The sequence below is a fragment of the Camelus bactrianus genome, unplaced genomic scaffold (assembly GCF_048773025.1).
Source record: "Camelus bactrianus isolate YW-2024 breed Bactrian camel unplaced genomic scaffold, ASM4877302v1 HiC_scaffold_34, whole genome shotgun sequence".
Taxonomy (NCBI): Eukaryota; Metazoa; Chordata; class Mammalia; order Artiodactyla; family Camelidae; genus Camelus; species Camelus bactrianus.
The window spans coordinates 5,793,361-5,814,811 of NW_027413949.1; positions in this window are offsets into that span (position 1 = coordinate 5,793,361).

Consider the following 21,451-nt stretch of genomic DNA (forward strand, 5'->3'; position numbering starts at 1 on the left):
TTTAGACACTGACGTTAGGAGAAATCTACTAAATCAGAATAAAATTTCTATGTATAAATATGCACTGTAAGGTGGATTAAAGTTCATTAATACACATGTTCACAACTCATTAAAGAAGGTTTGTTGAATCCGTGGTGCATGTAACGTGTTCAGCACATGGAATATCATGGTGATTGAAGCTAGGTAAATTACATATCTTTTGGGTAGAACTGGCTCCAAGAGCATTTTTCTGCCAAATCTGCCTCATTTTCAAAACTGGCATTAAAACTAAGCTGTGAAATCTGAGAAAATTCTTCAAAGTGTCATTAAGCCTTGTATGGTGGATGAAAGTGCTGTAATCCACTTGCTAACAACTCTGTAGTGAATATATCTCGCATCCGAGTTGCATGTAGCGTGTTCGGAACACGGAATTTCACGGTGAGCGAATCCATGTAAATTACATTTCTTTTGGTTAGAATCCGCTCCAAGAGTTTTTGCCATGAAATCTGCCTCATTTAAGAAACTGCCATTTCGAAAGCTCTGTGAAATCAGAGAAAATGCTTCTAAGCATCAATATGCCTTATATTGTGATGAAAGTCCTTTAATCCACATGGAAACAATACTGTAGTGTTTTTTTGTTGAAACTTTTCTGCATGTAGCGTGTTCGAAACACGTAATTTCACAGCGGGAGAATCTATGTAATTTACATATCTATTGGGTAGAACACGCTCCAACATTTTTTTCCTTTGAAATCTGCCTGATTTTTGAAACTGCTATTAGGAAAAAGCTGCGAACTCAGAGTTAATGTTTCTAGGTGTAAATATGCCTTGTAAGGTGGATGAAAGTTCTGTAATACACATGTACACAACTCATCAAAAATGTATGTCAACTCCGTGATGTATGTAGCGTGTTCGGAACACGGACTGTCACGGTGAGGGAAACTATGGAAATTACATATCTATTGGTTAGAACACGCTCCAGGAGCATTTTACTGAAAAATCTGCCTCAGTTTGGAAACTGGAGTTTTGAAAATGCTGCAAAATCTGAGTAAATGCATTAAGGTGACAATATGTCTTCAATGGGTTATTAAAGATGTGTAATTCACATGCAAGGAACTCAGCAGTGAATATTTGTTGAATCCGTGGTGCATGTACCGTTTTCGGAACACGGAATGTTACGGTGACGGTATGTATGAAAATGAGATGACTAATGGATAGAACATGCACCAAGAGTATTTTTCTGCGAAAACTGCCTGATTTTCATAACTGATGTTAGGAAATCCTGCGAAATCAAAGTAAATGTTTCTAGGTGTAAATATGCCTTGTATTGTGGTTGAAAAATCAGTAATCCACATGCTCACGGTCATTAAATAATGTTTGTCGAAGTCGTGATGAATGTAACGTTTTCAGAACACGGAATGTCTCTGTGAGCGAAACTCTGGAAATCACAATTCTACTGGATAGAACTCCCTTGAATTGTATGTTTCTGCAAAAATTTCATGATTTTCGAAACTGGCTGTTTGGAAAAACCTGCGAAATCAGAATAACTATTTCTAGGTGTAAATATGCCTTGTATGGTGGATGAAAGTTCGGTAATCCACATGCTCACCCCCATTAAAGAATGTTTGTCGAATTCGTGATGCATGTAACGTGTTCGGAATACGGAATGTCATACTGAAGGAAACAATGTAAGTTACATTTTGTATTACGTAGAACTGGCTTGAAGAGAATTTCTCTGCGAAATGTGCCTCATTTTCCAAACTGCCATTAGGAGAACCCTGTGAAATCTGAGAAAATGCTTCTAAGTGTCAATATGCCTTGAATGCTGAATGAAAGTCAGGGAATCCACATGTTAATAACAGTGTTGTAATTATTTTTTAAACCGTGATTCACGTAGCGCTTTTGGAAAACCAAATTTCACGGTAATGAAGCTATGTAAATTACAATTCTATTGAGTAGAACGAGCTGGAGGAGAATTTTTCTGCGAAAATTGCATGATTATCGAATCTGAACTTTGGAAAAAGCTGCAAAATGAGAGTAAATATTTGTAGGTGTAAATGTGCCTTTATTTTGCAAGAAAGTTCGGTAATCCACATTTTCACAACATATTAAAGAATCTTTTTCTAATCCGTGATTCATGTACCGTGTTCAGAATGTGGAATTTCACAGTGATTGAAACAATGTAAATTACTACTCTATTGGGTAGACCTGGCTCCGATAGAGTTTTTATGCGAAAACTTCGTCATTTTTGAAACTGGCCTTTGGAAAACGCGGCAAAATCTGGGAAAATACTTCTAAGAATCAATATTCAATGTATTGTGTTGAAAGATCAGTAATCCACATGTTAACAAATTTGTAGTGAATATTTGTGGAATCCTTTATGCATGTAGCATGTTCGGAACACGGAACTTCACGGCCAGGGAATTTATATATATTATATTTCTCTTGGTTAGAAATCACTCCAAGAGATTTTTCCTGAGAAATCGGCCTGATTTTCGAAACTGGAATTAGGAAAATCCTGCAAACTCAGATTACTCGATTCTCGGTGTAAATCTGCCTTGTAATGTGGATGAAACTTCGGTAATCCGCATGCTAACAACTCTGTAGAGAATATTTGTCGAATCCGAGATACGTGAATCGTGTTCGGAACACAGAATATCACGGTGAGCGAATGTATGTAAAATACATGTCTCTTGGGTAGAATTTGCTCCAAGAGATTATTTTCCCAAATATGCCTCATTTTGGAAACTGGCGTTTGAAAATCTCTGGAAAATCAGAGAAAATGCTTCAAAGTGTCAATATGACTTGTATTGTGATGCAAGATCATAAAAACACATGCAATCAAATCTGTGGTGAATATTTGTAGAAAGCATTATGCATGTAGCCTGATCGTATGACGGAAAATGCCGGAGATGGAATCTATGTAAATTACACGCCAATTCGTTAGTATTGGCTCCAAATATTTTTCCTGAGAAACCGGCCTGATTTTCGAAACTGGCATTAGGAAAAAGGTGCAAACTCAGAGTTAATGTTTCTAGGTGTAATTATGCCATGTATGGTGGATGAAAGTTCTGTAATCTACAAGTTCACAAATCATTCGAGAAAGTTTGTTGAAACCATGATGCATGTAGCGTGTTCAGAATTTGGAATGTCACTGTGAGGGAAACTATGTAAATTATATATATTTTCAGACGTATTCGATCCAAGAGTATATTTCTGCGAATCTACCTCATTTTCAAAACTGGCATTAGGAAAATCTTTTGAAATATGAGAAAATGCTTCAAAGCTTCAACATAGCTTTTATGGTGGATGAAAGTTCGGTAATCCTTATGCTAACAACTCTGTAGTGAATATTTGTCGATTCCGTGATGCATGTAGCTTTTACGGAACACGGAAATTCACGATGACGGGTTCTATGTAAATTATATATCTATTGGGTAGAACTCGCTCCAAGAGGATTTTTCTGCGAAAACTGCATAATTTTAGACACTGACGTTAGGAGAAATCTACTAAATCAGAATAAAATTTCTATGTATAAATATGCACTGTAAGGTGGATTAAAGTTCATTAATACACATGTTCACAACTCATTAAAGAAGGTTTGTTGAATCCGTGGTGCATGTAACGTGTTCAGAACATGGAATATCATGGTGATTGAAGCTAGGTAAATTACATATCTTTTGGGTAGAACTGGCTCCAAGAGCATTTTTCTGCCAAATCTTCCTCATTTTCAAAACTGGCATTAAAACTAAGCTGTGAAATCTGAGAAAATTCTTCAAAGTGTCATTAAGCCTTGTATGGTGGATGAAAGTGCTGTAATCCACTTGCTAACAACTCTGTAGTGAATAAATCTCGCATCCGAGATGCATGTAGCGTGTTCGGAACACGGAATTTCACGGTGAGCGAATCCATGTAAATTACATTTCTATTGGTTAGAATCCGCTCCAAGAGTTTTTGCCATGAAATCTGCCTCATTTACGAAACTGCCGTTTCGAAAGCTCTGTGAAATCAGAGAAAATGCTTCTAAGCATCAATATGCCTTATATTGTGATGAAAGTCCTTTAATCCACATGGAAACAATACTGTAGTGTTTTTTTGTTGAAACTTTTCTGCATGTAGCCTGTTCGAAACACGTAATTTCACAGCGGGAGAATCTATGTAATTTACATATCTATTGGGTAGAACACGCTCCAACATTTTTTTCCTTTGAAATCTGTGTGATTTTCGAAACTGCTATTAGGAAAAAGCTGCAAACTCAGAGTTAATGTTTCTAGGTGTAAATATGCCTTGTAAGGTGGATGAAAGTTCTGTAATACACATGTACACAACTCATTAAAAATGTTTGTCAAATCCGTGATGTATGTAGCGTGTTCGGAACACGGACTGTCACGGTGAAGGAAACTATGTATATTACATATCTATTGGTTAGAACACGCTCCAGGAGCATTTTACTGAAAAATCTGCCTCAGTTTGGAAACTGGTGTTTTGAAAATGCTGCAAAATCTGAGTAAATGCATTAAGGTGACAATATGTCTTCAATGGGTTATTAAAGATGTGTAATTCACATGCAAGGAACTCAGCAGTGAATATTTGTTGAATCCGTGGTGCATGTACCGTTTTCGGAACACGGAATGTTACGGTGACGGTATGTATCAAAATCAGATGTCTAATGGATAGAACATGCACCAAGAGTATTTTTCTGCGAAAACTGCCTGATTTTCATAACTGACGTTAGGAAATCCTGCGAAATCTAAGTAAATGTTTCTAGGTGTAAATATGCCTTGTATTGTGGTTGAAAAATCAGTAATCCACATGCTCACGGACATTAAATAATGTTTGTCGAAGTCGTGATGAATGTAACGTGTTCGGAATATGGAATGTCATACTGAAGGAAACAATGTAAGTTAAATTTTGTATTGGGTAGAACTGGCTTGAAGAGAATTTCTCTGCGAAATGTGCCTCATTTTCAAAACTGCCATTAGGAGAACCCTGTGAAATCTGAGAAAATGCTTCTAAGTGTCAATATGCCTTGAATGCGGAATGAAAGTCAGGGAATCCACATGTTAATAACAGTGTTGTAATTTTTTTTATAAACCGTGATTCACGTAGCGCTTTTGGAAAACCAAATTTCACGGTAATGAAGCTATGTAAATTACAATTCTATTGAGTAGAACGAGCTGGAGGAGAATTTTTCTGCGAAAATTGTATGATTATCGAATCTGAACTTTGGAAAAAGCTGCAAAATGAGAGTAAATATTTGTAGGTGTAAATGTGCCTTTATTTTGCAAGAAAGTTCGGTAATCCACATTTTCACAACATATTAAAAATCTTTTTCTAATCCGTGATTCATGTACCGTGTTCAGAATGTGGAATTTCACAGTGATTGAAACAATGTAAATTACTACTCTATTGGGTAGACCTGGCTCCGATAGAGTTTTTATGCGAAAACTACGTCATTTTTGAAAGTGGCCTTTGGAAAACGCTGCAAAATCTGGGAAAATACTTCTAAGAATCAATATTCAATGTACTGTGATGAAAGATCAGTAATCCACATGTTAACAAATTTGTAGTGAATATTTGTGGAATCCTTTATGCATGTAGCATGTTCGGAACACTGAATTTCACGGCCAGGGAATTTATATATATTATATTTCTCTTGGTTAGAAATCACTCCAAGAGATTTTTCCTGAGAAATCGGCCTGATTTTCGAAACTGGAATTAGGAAAATCCTGCAAACTCAGATTACTCGATTCTCGGTGTAAATCTGCCTTGTAATGTGGATGAAACTTCGGTAATCCGCATGCTAACAACTCTGTAGAGAATATTTGTCGAATCCGAGATACGTGAATCGTGTTCAGAACACAGAATATCACGGTGAGCGAATGTATGTAAAATACATGTCTCTTGGGTAGAATTTGCTCCAAGAGATTATTTTCCCAAATATGCCTCATTTTGGAAACTGGCGTTTGAAAATCTCTGGAAAATCAGAGAAAATGCTTCAAAGTGTCAATATGACTTGTATTGTGATGCAAGATCGTAAAAACACATGCAATCAAATCTGTGGTGAATATTTGTAGAAAGCATTATGCATGTAGCCTGATCGTATGACGGAAAATGCCGGAGATGGAATCTATGTAAATTACACGCCAATTCGTTAGTATTGGCTCCAAATATTTTTCCTGAGAAACCGGCCTGATTTTCGAAACTGGCATTAGGAAAAAGTTGCAAACTCAGAGTTAATGTTTCTAGGTGTAATTATGCCATGTATGGTGGATGAAAGATCTGTAATCTACATGTTCACAACTCATTTGAGAAAGTTTGTTGAAACCATGATGCATGTAGCGTGTTCAGAATTTGGAATGTCACTGTGAGGGAAACTATGTAAATTATATATCTATTCGGACGTATTCGATCCAAGAGTATATTTCTGCGAATCTACCTCATTTTCAAAACTGGCATTAGGAAAATCTTTTGAAATATGAGAAAATGCTTCAAAGCTTCAACATAGCTTTTATGGTGGATGAAAGTTCGGTAATCCTTATGCTAACAACTCTGTAGTGAATATTTGTCGATTCCGTGATGCATGTAGCTTTTACGGAACACGGAAATTCACGATGACGGGTTCTATGTAAATTGCATATCTATTGGGTAGAACTCGCTCCAAGAGGATATTTCTGCGAAAACTGCATAATTTTAGACACTGACGTTAGGAGAAATCTACTAAATCAGAATAAAATTTCTATGTATAAATATGCACTGTAAGGTGGATTAAAGTTCATTAATACACATGTTCACAACTCATTAAAGAAGGTTTGTTGAATCCGTGGTGCATGTAACGTGTTCAGAACATGGAATATCATGGTGATTGAAGCTAGGTAAATTACATATCTTTTGGGTAGAACTGGCTCCAAGAGCATTTTTCTGCCAAATCTGCCTCATTTTCAAAACTGGCATTAAAACTAAGCTGTGAAATCTGAGAAAATTCTTCAAAGTGTCATTAAGCCTTGTATGGTGGATGAAAGTGTTGTAATCCACTTGCTAACAACTCTGTAGTGAATATATCTCGCATCCGAGATGCATGTAGCGTGTTCGGAACACGGAATTTCACGGTGAGCGAATCCATGTAAATTACATTTCTATTGGTTAGAATCCGCTCCAAGAGTTTTTGCCATGAAATCTGCCTCATTTACGAAACTGCCGTTTCGAAAGCTCTGTGAAATCAGAGAAAATGCTTCTAAGCATCAATATGCCTTATATTGTGATGAAAGTCCTTTAATCCACATGGAAACAATACTGTAGTGTTTTGTTGTTGAAACTTTTCTGCATGTAGCGTGTTCGAAACACGTAATTTCACAGCGGGAGAATCTATGTAATTTACATATCTATTGGGTAGAACACGCTCCAACATTTTTTTCCTTTGAAATCTGTGTGATTTTCGAAACTGCTATTAGGAAAAAGCTGCAAACTCAGAGTTAATGTTTCTAGGTGTAAATATGCCTTGTAAGGTGGATGAAAGTTCTGTAATACACATGTACACAACTCATTAAAAATGTTTGTCAAATCCGTGATGTATGTAGCGTGTTCGGAACACGGACTGTCACGGTGAAGGAAACTATGTATATTACATATCTATTGGTTAGAACACGCTCCAGGAGCATTTTACTGAAAAATCTGCCTCAGTTTGGAAACTGGTGTTTTGAAAATGCTGCAAAATCTGAGTAAATGCATTAAGGTGACAATATGTCTTCAATGGGTTATTAAAGATGTGTAATTCACATGCAAGGAACTCAGCAGTGAATATTTGTTGAATCCGTGGTGCATGTACCGTTTTCGGAACACGGAATGTTACGGTGACGGTATGTATCAAAATCAGATGTCTAATGGATAGAACATGCACCAAGAGTATTTTTCTGCGAAAACTGCCTGATTTTCATAACTGACGTTAGGAAATCCTGCGAAATCTAAGTAAATGTTTCTAGGTGTAAATATGCCTTGTATTGTGGTTGAAAAATCAGTAATCCACATGCTCACGGACATTAAATAATGTTTGTCGAAGTCGTGATGAATGTAACGTGTTCGGAATATGGAATGTCATACTGAAGGAAACAATGTAAGTTACATTTTGTATTGGGTAGAACTGGCTTGAAGAGAATTTCTCTGCGAAATGTGCCTCATTTTCAAAACTGCCATTAGGAGAACCCTGTGAAATCTGAGAAAATGCTTCTAAGTGTCAATATGCCTTGAATGCTGAATGAAAGTCAGGGAATCCACATGTTAATAACAGTGTTGTAATTTTTTTTATAAACCGTGATTCACGTAGCGCTTTTGGAAAACCAAATTTCACGGTAATGAAGCTATGTAAATTACAATTCTATTGAGTAGAACGAGCTGGAGGAGAATTTTTCTGCGAAAATTGTATGATTATCGAATCTGAACTTTGGAAAAAGCTGCAAAATGAGAGTAAATATTTGTAGGTGTAAATGTGCCTTTATTTTGCAAGAAAGTTCGGTAATCCACATTTTCACAACATATTAAAAATCTTTTTCTAATCCGTGATTCATGTACCGTGTTCAGAATGTGGAATTTCACAGTGATTGAAACAATGTAAATTACTACTCTATTGGGTAGACCTGGCTCCGATAGAGTTTTTATGCGAAAACTACGTCATTTTTGAAAGTGGCCTTTGGAAAACGCTGCAAAATCTGGGAAAATACTTCTAAGAATCAATATTCAATGTACTGTGATGAAAGATCAGTAATCCACATGTTAACAAATTTGTAGTGAATATTTGTGGAATCCTTTATGCATGTAGCATGTTCGGAACACTGAATTTCACGGCCAGGGAATTTATATATATTATATTTCTCTTGGTTAGAAATCACTCCAAGAGATTTTTCCTGAGAAATCGGCCTGATTTTCGAAACTGGAATTAGGAAAATCCTGCAAACTCAGATTACTCGATTCTCGGTGTAAATCTGCCTTGTAATGTGGATGAAACTTCGGTAATCCGCATGCTAACAACTCTGTAGAGAATATTTGTCGAATCCGAGATACGTGAATCGTGTTCAGAACACAGAATATCACGGTGAGCGAATGTATGTAAAATACATGTCTCTTGGGTAGAATTTGCTCCAAGAGATTATTTTCCCAAATATGCCTCATTTTGGAAACTGGCGTTTGAAAATCTCTGGAAAATCAGAGAAAATGCTTCAAAGTGTCAATATGACTTGTATTGTGATGCAAGATCGTAAAAACACATGCAATCAAATCTGTGGTGAATATTTGTAGAAAGCATTATGCATGTAGCCTGATCGTATGACGGAAAATGCCGGAGATGGAATCTATGTAAATTACACGCCAATTCGTTAGTATTGGCTCCAAATATTTTTCCTGAGAAACCGGCCTGATTTTCGAAACTGGCATTAGGAAAAAGTTGCAAACTCAGAGTTAATGTTTCTAGGTGTAATTATGCCATGTATGGTGGATGAAAGATCTGTAATCTACATGTTCACAACTCATTTGAGAAAGTTTGTTGAAACCATGATGCATGTAGCGTGTTCAGAATTTGGAATGTCACTGTGAGGGAAACTATGTAAATTATATATCTATTCGGACGTATTCGATCCAAGAGTATATTTCTGCGAATCTACCTCATTTTCAAAACTGGCATTAGGAAAATCTTTTGAAATATGAGAAAATGCTTCAAAGCTTCAACATAGCTTTTATGGTGGATGAAAGTTCGGTAATCCTTATGCTAACAACTCTGTAGTGAATATTTGTCGATTCCGTGATGCATGTAGCTTTTACGGAACACGGAAATTCACGATGACGGGTTCTATGTAAATTGCATATCTATTGGGTAGAACTCGCTCCAAGAGGATATTTCTGCGAAAACTGCATAATTTTAGACACTGACGTTAGGAGAAATCTACTAAATCAGAATAAAATTTCTATGTATAAATATGCACTGTAAGGTGGATTAAAGTTCATTAATACACATGTTCACAACTCATTAAAGAAGGTTTGTTGAATCCGTGGTGCATGTAACGTGTTCAGAACATGGAATATCATGGTGATTGAAGCTAGGTAAATTACATATCTTTTGGGTAGAACTGGCTCCAAGAGCATTTTTCTGCCAAATCTGCCTCATTTTCAAAACTGGCATTAAAACTAAGCTGTGAAATCTGAGAAAATTCTTCAAAGTGTCATTAAGCCTTGTATGGTGGATGAAAGTGTTGTAATCCACTTGCTAACAACTCTGTAGTGAATATATCTCGCATCCGAGATGCATGTAGCGTGTTCGGAACACGGAATTTCACGGTGAGCGAATCCATGTAAATTACATTTCTATTGGTTAGAATCCGCTCCAAGAGTTTTTGCCATGAAATCTGCCTCATTTACGAAACTGCCGTTTCGAAAGCTCTGTGAAATCAGAGAAAATGCTTCTAAGCATCAATATGCCTTATATTGTGATGAAAGTCCTTTAATCCACATGGAAACAATACTGTAGTGTTTTTTTGTTGAAACTTTTCTGCATGTAGCGTGTTCGAAACACGTAATTTCACAGCGGGAGAATCTATGTAATTTACATATCTATTGGGTAGAACACGCTCCAACATTTTTTTCCTTTGAAATCTGTGTGATTTTTGAAACTGCTATTAGGAAAATGCTGCAAACTCAGAGTTAATGTTTCTAGGTGTAAATATGCCTTGTAAGGTGGATGAAAGTTCTGTAATACACATGTACACAACTCATTAAAAATGTTTGTCAAATCCGTGATGTATGTAGCGTGTTCGGAACACGGACTGTCACGGTGAAGGAAACTATGTAAATTACATATCTATTGGTTAGAACACGCTCCAGGAGCATTTTACTGAAAAATCTGCCTCAGTTTGGAAACTGGTGTTTTGAAAATGCTGCAAAATCTGAGTAAATGCATTAAGGTGACAATATGTCTTCAATGGGTTATTAAAGATGTGTAATTCACATGCAAGGAACTCAGCAGTGAATATTTGTTGAATCCGTGGTGCATGTACCGTTTTCGGAACACGGAATGTTACGGTGACGGTATGTATCAAAATCAGATGTCTAATTGATAGAACATGCACCAAGAGTATTTTTCTGCGAAAACTGCCTGATTTTCATAACTGACGTTAGGAAATCCTGCGAAATCTAAGTAAATGTTTCTAGGTGTAAATATGCCTTGTATTGTGGTTGAAAAATCAGTAATCCACATGCTCACGGACATTAAATAATGTTTGTTGAAGTCGTGATGAATGTAACGTTTTCAGAACACGGAATGTCTCTGTGAGCGAAACTCTGAAAATCACAATTCTACAGGATAGAACTCCCTTGAATTGTATGTTTCTGCGAAAATTTCATGATTTTCGAAACTGGCTGTATGGAAAAACCTGCGAAATCAGAATAACTATTTCTAGGTGTAAATATGCCTTGTATGGTGGTTGAAAGTTCGGTAATCCACATGCTCACCCCCATTAAAGAATGTTTGTCGAATTCGTGATGCATGCAACGTCTTCAGAATACAGAATGTCATACTGAAGGAAACAATGTAAGTTACATTTTGTATTGGGTAGAACTGGCTTGAAGAGAATTTCTCTGCGAAATATGCCTCATTTTCAAAACTGCCATTAGGAGAACCCTGTGAAATCTGAGAAAATGCTTCTAAGTGTCAATATGCCTAGAATGCTGAATGAAAGTCAGGGAATCCACATGTTAATAACAGTGTTGTAATTATTTTTTAAACCGTGATTCACGTAGCACTTTTGGAAAACCAAATTTCACGGTAATGAAGCTATGTAAATTACAATTCTATTGAGTAGAACGAGCTGGAGGAGAATTTTTCTGCGAAAATTGCATGATTATCGAATCTGAACTTTGGAAAAATCTGCAAAATGTGAGTAAATATTTGAAGGTTTAAATGTGCCTTTATTTTGCAAGAAAGTTCGGTAATCCACATTTTCACAACATATTAAAGAATCTTTTTCTAATCCGTGATTCATGAACCGTGTTCAGAATGTGGAATTTCACAGTGATTGAAACAATGTAAATTACTACTCTATTGGGTAGACCTCGCTCCGATAGTGTTTTTATGCGAAAACTTCGTCATTTTTGAAACTGGCCTTTGGAAAACGCGGCAAAATCTGAGAAAATACTTCTAAGAATCAATATTCAATGTATTGTGATGAAAGATCAGTAATCCACATGTTAACAAATTTGTAGTGAATATTTGTCGAATTCTTTATGCATGTAGCATGTTTGGAACACTGAACTTCACGGCCAGGGAATTTATATAAATTACATTTGTCTTGGTTAGAAATCACTCCAAGAGATTTTTCCTGAGAAATCGGCCTGATTTTCGAAACTGGAATTAGGAAAATCCTGCAAACTCAGATTACTCGATTCTCGGTGTAAATCTGCCTTGTAATGTGGATGAAACTTCGGTAATCCACATGCTAACAACTCTGTAGAGAATATTTGTCGAATCCGAGATACGTGAATCGTGTTCGGAACAAAGAATATCACGGTGAGCGAATGTATGTAAAATACATGTCTCGGGTAGAATTTTCTCCAAGAGATTATTTTCCCAAATATGCCTCATTTTGGAAACTGGCGTTTGAAAATATCTGGAAAATCAGAGAAAATGCTTCAAAGTGTCAATATGACTTGTATTGTGATGCAAGATCATAAAAACACTTGCCATGAAATCTGTGGTGAATATTTGTAGAAAGCATTATGCATTTAGCCTGATCGTATGACGGAAAATGCCGGAGATGGAATCTATGTAAATTACACGCCAATTCGTTAGAATTGGCTCCAAATATTTTTCCTGAGTAAACGGCCTGATTTTCGAACCTGGCATTAGGAAAAAGGTGCAAACGCAGAGTTAATGTTTCTAGGTGTAATTATGCCATGTATGGTGGATGAAAGTTCTGTAATCTACATGTTCACAACTCATTCGAGAAAGTTTGTTGAAACCATGATGCATGTAGCGTGTTCAGAATTTGGAATGTCACTGTGAGGGAAACTATGTAAATTATATATCTATTCGGACGTATTCGATTCAAGAGTATATTTCTGTGAATCTACCTCATTTTCAAAACTGGCATTAGGAAAATCTTTTGAAATATGAGAAAATGCTTCAATGTTTCAACATAGCTTTTATGGTGGATGAAAGTTCGGTAATCCTTATGCTAACAACTCTGTAGTGAATATTTGTCGATTCCGTGATGCATGTAGCTTTTACGGAACACGGAAAATCACGATGACGGGTTCTATGTAAATTGCATATCTATTGGGTAGAACTCGCTCCAAGAGGATTTTTCTGCGAAAACTGCATAATTTTAGACACTGACGTTAGGAGAAATCTACTAAATCAGAATAAAATTTCTATGTATAAATATGCACTGTAAGGTGGATTAAAGTTCATTAATACACATGTTCACAACTCATTAAAGAAGGTTTGTTGAATCCGTGGTGCATGTAACGTGTTCAGAACATGGAATATCATGGTGATTGAAGCTAGGTAAATTACATATCTTTTGGGTAGAACTGGCTCCAAGAGCATTTTTCTGCCAAATCTGCCTCATTTTCAAAACTGGCATTAAAACTAAGCTGTGAAATCTGAGAAAATTCTTCAAAGTGTCATTAAGCCTTGTATGGTGGATGAAAGTGCTGTAATCCACTTGCTAACAACTCTGTAGTGAATATATCTCGCATCCGAGATGCATGTAGCGTGTTCGGAACACGGAATTTCACGGTGAGCGAATCCATGTAAATTACATTTCTTTTGGTTAGAATCCGCTCCAAGAGTTTTTGCCATGAAATCTGCCTCATTTAAGAAACTGCCATTTCGAAAGCTCTGTGAAATCAGAGAAAATGCTTCTAAGCATCAATATGCCTTATATTGTGATGAAAGTCCTTTAATCCACATGGAAACAATACTGTAGTGTTTTTTTGTTGAAACTTTTCTGCATGTAGCGTGTTCGAAACACGTAATTTCACAGCGGGAGAATCTATGTAATTTACATATCTATTGGGTAGAACACGCTCCAACATTTTTTTCCTTTGAAATCTGCCTGATTTTCGAAACTGCTATTAGGAAAAAGCTGCGAACTCAGAGTTAATGTTTCTAGGTGTAAATATGCCTTGTAAGGTGGATGAAAGTTCTGTAATACACATGTACACAACTCATCAAAAATGTATGTCAAATCCGTGATGTATGTAGCGTGTTCGGAACACGGACTGTCACGGTGAGGGAAACTATGGAAATTACATATCTATCGGTTAGAACACGCTCCAGGAGCATTTTACTGAAAAATCTGCCTCAGTTTGGAAACTGGAGTTTTGAAAATGCTGCAAAATCTCAGTAAATGCATTAAGGTGACAATATGTCTTCAATGGGTTATTAAAGATGTGTAATTCACATGCAAGGAACTCAGCAGTGAATATTTGTTGAATCCGTGGTGCATGTACCGTTTTCGGAACACGGAATGTTACGGTGACGGTATGTATGAAAATGAGATGTCTAATGGATAGAACATGCACCAAGAGTATTTTTCTGCGAAAACTGCCTGATTTTCATAACTGATGTTAGGAAATCCTGCGAAATCTAAGTAAATGTTTCTAGGTGTAAATATGCCTTGTATTGTGGTTGAAAAATCAGTAATCCACATGCTCACGGTCATTAAATAATGTTTGTCGAAGTCGTGATGAATGTAACGTTTTCAGAACACGGAATGTCTCTGTGAGCGAAACTCTGGAAATCACAATTCTACTGGATAGAACTCCCTTGAATTGTATGTTTCTGCGAAAATTTCATGATTTTCGAAACTGGCTGTTTGGAAAAACCTGCGAAATCAGAATAACTATTTCTAGGTGTAAATATGCCTTGTATGGTGGATGAAAGTTCGGTAATCCACATGCTCACCCCCATTAAAGAATGCTTGTCGAATTCGTGATGCATGTAACGTGTTCGGAATACGGAATGTCATACTGAAGGAAACAATGTAAGTTACATTTTTTATTGGGTAGAACTGGCTTGAAGAGAATTTTTCTGCGAAATGTGCCTCATTTTCCAAACTGCCATTAGGAGAACCCTGTGAAATCTGAGAAAATGCTTCTAAGTGTCAATATGCCTTGAATGCTGAATGAAAGTCAGGGAATCCACATGTTAATAACAGTGTTGTAATTATTTTTTAAACCGTGATTCACGTAGCCCTTTTGGAAAACCAAATTTCACGGTAATGAAGCTATGTAAATTACAATTCTATTGAGTAGAACGAGCTGGAGGAGAATTTTTCTGCGAAAATTGCATGATTATCGAATCTGAACTTTGGAAAAAGCTGCAAAATGAGAGTAAATATTTGTAGGTGTAAATGTGCCTTTATTTTGCAAGAAAGTTCGGTAATCCACATTTTCACAACATATTAAAGAATCTTTTTCTAATCCGTGATTCATGTACCGTGTTCAGAATGTGGAATTTCACAGTGATTGAAACAATGTAAATTACTACTCTATTGGGTACACCTCACTCCGATAGAGTTTTTATGCGAAAACTTCGTCATTTTTGAAACTGGCCTTTGGAAAACGCTGCAAAATCTGAGAAAATAATTCTAAGAATCAATATTCAATGTATTGTGTTGAAAGATCAGTAATCCACATGTTAACAAATTTGTAGTGAATATTTGTGGAATCCTTTATGCATGTAGCATGTTCGGAACACTGAACTTCACGGCCAGGGAATTTATATAAATTACATTTGTCTTGGTTAGAAATCACTCCAAGAGATTTTTCCTGAGAAATCGGCCTGATTTTCGAAACTGGAATTAGGAAAATCCTGCAAACTCAGATTACTCGATTCTCGGTGTAAATCTGCCTTGTAATGTGGATGAAACTTCGGTAATCCGCATGCTAACAACTCTGTAGAGAATATTTGTCGAATCCGAGATACGTGAATCGTGTTCGGAACACAGAATATCACGGTGAGCGAATGTATGTAAAATACATGTCTCTTGGGTAGAATTTGCTCCAAGAGATTATTTTCCCAAATATGCCTCATTTTGGAAACTGGCGTTTGAAAATCTCTGGAAAATCAGAGAAAATGCTTCAAAGTGTCAATATGACTTGTATTGTGATGCAAGATCATAAAAACACATGCAATCAAATCTGTGGTGAATATTTGTAGAAAGCATTATGCATTTAGCCTGATCGTATGACGGAAAATGCCGGAGATGGAATCTATGTAAATTACACGCTAATTCGTTAGAATTGGCTCCAAATATTTTTCCTGAGTAACCGGCCTGATTTTCGAACCTGGCATTAGGAAAAAGGTGCAAACTCAGAGTTAATGTTTCTAGGTGTAATTATGCCATGTATGGTGGATGAAATTTCTGTAATCTACATGTTCACAACTCATTCGAGAAAGTTTGTTGAAACCATGATGCATGTAGCGTGTTCAGAATTTGGAATGTCACTGTGAGGGAAACTATGTAAATTATATATCTATTCGGACGTATTCGATCCAAGAGTATATTTCTGCGAATCTACCTCATTTTCAAAACTGGCATTAGGAAAATCTTTTGAAATATGAGAAAATGCTTCAATGTTTCAACATAGCTTTTATGGTGGATGAAAGTTCGGTAATCCTTATGCTAACAACTCTGTAGTGAATATTTGTCGATTCCGTGATGCATGTAGCTTTTACGGAACACGGAAATTCACGATGACGGGTTCTATGTAAATTGCATATCTATTGGGTAGAACTCGCTCCAAGAGGATTTTTCTGCGAAAACTGCATAATTTTAGACACTGACGTTAGGAGAAATCTACTAAATCAGAATAAAATTTCTATGTATAAATATGCACTGTAAGGTGGATTAAAGTTCATTAATACACATGTTCACAACTCATTAAAGAAGGTTTGTTGAATCCGTGGTGCATGTAACGTGTTCAGAACATGGAATATCATGGTGATTGAAGCTAGGTAAATTACATATCTTTTGGGTAGAACTGGCTCCAAGAGCATTTTTCTGCCAAATCTGCCTCATTTTCAAAACTGGCATTAAAACTAAGCTGTGAAATCTGAGAAAATTCTTCAAAGTGTCATTAAGCCTTGTATGGTGGATGAAAGTGCTGTAATCCACTTGCTAACAACTCTGTAGTGAATATATCTCGCATCCGAGATGCATGTAGCGTGTTCGGAACACGGAATTTCACGGTGAGCGAATCCATGTAAATTACATTTCTTTTGGTTAGAATCCGCTCCAAGAGTTTTTGCCATGAAATCTGCCTCATTTAAGAAACTGCCGTTTCGAAAGCTCTGTGAAATCAGAGAAAATGCTTCTAAGCATCAATATGCCTTATATTGTGATGAAAGTCCTTTAATCCACATGGAAACAATACTGTAGTGTTTTTTTGTTGAAACTTTTCTGCATGTAGCGTGTTCGAAACACGTAATTTCACAGCGGGAGAATCTATGTAATTTACATATCTATTGGGTAGAACACGCTCCAACATTTTTTTCCTTTGAAATCTGCCTGATTTTCGAAACTGCTATTAGGAAAAAGCTGCGAACTCAGAGTTAATGTTTCTAGGTGTAAATATGCCTTGTAAGGTGGATGAAAGTTCTGTAATACACATGTACACAACTCATCAAAAATGTATGTCAAATCCGTGATGTATGTAGCGTGTTCGGAACACGGACTGTCACGGTGAGGGAAACTATGGAAATTACATATCTATTGGTTAGAACACGCTCCAGGAGCATTTTACTGAAAAATCTGCCTCAGTTTGGAAACTGGAGTTTTGAAAATGCTGCAAAATCTGAGTAAATGCATTAAGGTGACAATATGTCTTCAATGGGTTATTAAAGATGTGTAATTCACATGCAAGGAACTCAGCAGTGAATATTTGTTGAATCCGTGGTGCATGTACCGTTTTCGGAACACGGAATGTTACGGTGACGGTATGTATGAAAATGAGATGTCTAATGGATAGAACATGCACCAAGAGTATTTTTCTGCGAAAACTGCCTGATTTTCATAACTGATGTTAGGAAATCCTGCGAAATCTAAGTAAATGTTTCTAGGTGTAAATATGCCTTGTATTGTGGTTGAAAAATCAGTAATCCACATGCTCACGGTCATTAAATAATGTTTGTCGAAGTCGTGATGAATGTAACGTTTTCAGAACACGGAATGTCTCTGTGAGCGAAACTCTGGAAATCACAATTCTACTGGATAGAACTCCCTTGAATTGTATGTTTCTGCGAAAATTTCATGATTTTCGAAACTGGCTGTTTGGAAAAACCTGCGAAATCAGAATAACTATTTCTAGGTGTAAATATGCCTTGTATGGTGGATGAAAGTTCGGTAATCCACATGCTCACCCCCATTAAAGAATGTTTGTCGAATTCGTGATGCATGTAACGTGTTCGGAATACGGAATGTCATACTGAAGGAAACAATGTAAGTTACATTTTGTATTGGGTAGAACTGGCTTGAAGAGAATTTTTCTGCGAAATGTGCCTCATTTTCCAAACTGCCATTAGGAGAACCGTGTGAAATCTGAGAAAATGCTTCTAAGTGTCAATATGCCTTGAATGCTGAATGAAAGTCAGGGAATCCACATGTTAATAACAGTGTTGTAATTATTTTTTAAACCGTGATTCACGTAGCCCTTTTGGAAAACCAAATTTCACGGTAATGAAGCTATGTAAATTACAATTCTATTGAGTAGAACGAGCTGGAGGAGAATTTTTCTGTGAAAATTGCATGATTATCGAATCTGAACTTTGGAAAAAGCTGCAAAATGAGAGTAAATATTTGTAGGTGTAAATGTGCCTTTATTTTGCAAGAAAGTTCGGTAATCCACATTTTCACAACATATTAAAAATCTTTTTCTAATTCGTGATTCATGTACCGTGTTCAGAATGTGGAATTTCACAGTGATTGAAACAATGTAAATTACTAATCTATTGGGTAGACCTGGCTCCGATAGAATTTTTATGCGAAAACTTCGTCATTTTTGAAACTGGCCTTTGAAAACGCTGCAAAATCTGAGAAAATACTTCTAAGAATCAATATTCAATGTATTGTGATGAAAGATCAGTAATCCACATGTTAACAAATTTGTAGTGAATATTTGTGGAATCCTTTATGCATGTAGCATGTTCAGAACACGGAACTTCACGGCCAGGGAATTTATATAAATTACATTTCTCTTGGTTAGAAATCACCCCAAGAGATTTTTCCTGAGAAATCGGCCTGATTTTCGAAATTGGAATTAGGAAAATCCTGCAAACTCAGATTACTCGATTCTCGGTGTAAATCTGCCTTGTAATGTGGATGAAACTTCGGTAATCCGCATGCTAACAACTCTGTAGAGAATATTTGTCGAATCCGAGATACGTGAATCGTGTTCGGAACACAGAATATCACGGTGAGCGAATGTATGTAAAATACATGTCTCTTGGGTAGAATTTGCTCCAAGAGATTATTTTCCCAAATATGCCTCATTTTGGAAACTGGCATTTGAAAATCTCTGGAAAATCAGAGAAAATTCTTCAAAGTGTCAATATGACTTGTATTGTGATGCAAGATCATAAAAACACATGCCATCAAATCTGTGGTGAATATTTGTAGAAAGCATTATGCATGTAGCCTGATCGTATGACGGAAAATGCCGGAGATGGAATCTATGTAAATTACACGCCAATTCGTTAGAATTGGCTCCAAATATTTTTCCTGAGTAACCGGCCTGATTTTCGAAACTGGCATTAGGATAAAGGTGCAAACTCAGAGTTAATGTTTCTAGGTGTAATTATGCCATGTATGGTGGATGAAAGTTCTGTAATCTACATGTTCACAACTCATTCGAGAAAGTTTGTTGAAACCATGATGCATGTAGCGTGTTCAGAATTTGGAATGTCACTGTGAGGGAAACTATGTAAATTATATATCTATTCGGACGTATTCGATCCAAGAGTATTTTTCTGCGAATCTACCTCATTTTCAAAACTGGCATTAGGAAAATCTTTTGAAATATGAGAAAATGCTTCAATGTTTCAACATAGCTTTTATGGTGGATGAAAGTTCGGTAATCCTTATGCTAACAACTCTGTAGTGAATATTTGTCGATTCCGTGATGCATGTAGCTTTTACGGAACACGGAAATTCACGATGATGGGTTCTATGTAAATTGCATATCTATTGGGTAGAACTCGCTCCAAGAGGATTTTTCTGCGAAAACTGCATAATTTTAGACACTGACGTTAGGAGAAATCTACTAAATCAGAATAAAATTTCTATGTATAAATATGCACTGTAAGGTGGATTAAAGTTCATTAATACACATGTTCACAACTCATTAAAGAAGGTTTGTTGAATCCGTGGTGCATGTTACGTGTTCATAACATGGAATATCATGGTGATTGAAGCTAGGTAAATTACATATCTTTTGGGTAGAACTGGCTCCAAGAGCATTTTTCTGCCAAATCTGCCTCATTTTCAAAACTGGCATTAAAACTAAGCTGTGAAATCTGAGAAAATTCTTCAAAGTGTCATTAAGCCTTGTATGGTGGATGAAAGTGCTGTAATCCACTTGCTAACAACTCTGTAGTGAATATATCTCGCATCCGAGATGCATGTAGCGTGTTCGGAACACGGAATTTCACGGTGAGCGAATCCATGTAAATTACATTTCTATTGGTTAGAATCCGCTCAAAGAGTTTTTGCCATGAAATCTGCCTCATTTACGAAACTGCCGTTTCGAAAGCTCTGTGAAATCAGAGAAAATGCTTCTAAGCATCAATATGCCTTATATTGTGATGAAAGTCCTTTAATCCACATGGAAACAATACTGTAGTGTTTTTTTGTTGAAACTTTTCTGCATGTAGCGTGTTCGAAACACGTAATTTCTCAGCGGGATAATCTATGTAATTTACATATCTATTGGGTAGAACACGCTCCAACATTTTTTTCCTTTGAAATCTGCCTGATTTTCGAAACTGCTATTAGGAAAAAGCTGCGAACTCAGAGTTAATGTTTCTAGGTGTAAATATGCCTTGTAAGGTGGATGAAAGTTCTGTAATACACATGTACACAACTCATTAAAAATGTTTGTCAAATCCGTGATGTATGTAGCGTGTTCGGGACACGGACTGTCACGGTGAGGGAAACTATGGAAATTACATATCTATTGGTTAGAACACGCTCCAGGAGCATTTTACTGAAAAATCTGCCTCAGTTTGGAAACTGGTGTTTTGAAAATGCTGCAAAATCTGAGTAAATGCATTAAGGTGACAATATGTCTTCAATGGGTTATTAAAGATGTGTAATTCACATGCAAGGAACTCAGCAGTGAATATTTGTTGAATCCGTGGTGCATGTACAGTTTTCGGAACACGGAATGTTACGGTGACGGTATGTATGAAAATGAGATGTCTAATGGATAGA